The sequence below is a fragment of the Penaeus monodon genome, chromosome 34 (assembly GCF_015228065.2).
Source record: "Penaeus monodon isolate SGIC_2016 chromosome 34, NSTDA_Pmon_1, whole genome shotgun sequence".
Lineage (NCBI taxonomy): Eukaryota > Metazoa > Arthropoda > Malacostraca > Decapoda > Penaeidae > Penaeus > Penaeus monodon.
The window spans coordinates 32,860,602-32,860,948 of NC_051419.1; positions in this window are offsets into that span (position 1 = coordinate 32,860,602).

The following is a 347-nucleotide window of genomic DNA, read 5'->3' on the forward strand; positions in this document are numbered from 1 at the left end:
TTACCTTGCTAATTTCTCGTTTACATTGTGTACGAGTAGGCCAATCCTTATTTTGCCCAGGCCTTGGAAAAAAAAATATAAAAGAGCTCAGTGAACAGGCCTTTGAGCTTATCATCGCCCCATTTCGTGGGCTGATCCTTCCCACACAGAACCGAAGTACGTGAAGACCCGACCAGCGTTGCGTAACCTCTGACGAATACGGGATGCCGTTCCCTCATTCCAGAGAAACAAGATCGACGCCAACTTCTGCGAAAGGGAGTCAAGGCTGTGGAAAAGAGGTGATTTGAATAGCAGAAGGAGTCATTTGCCAAGTACATTGATTTTAGATATATGCCCCTTAAGAATTA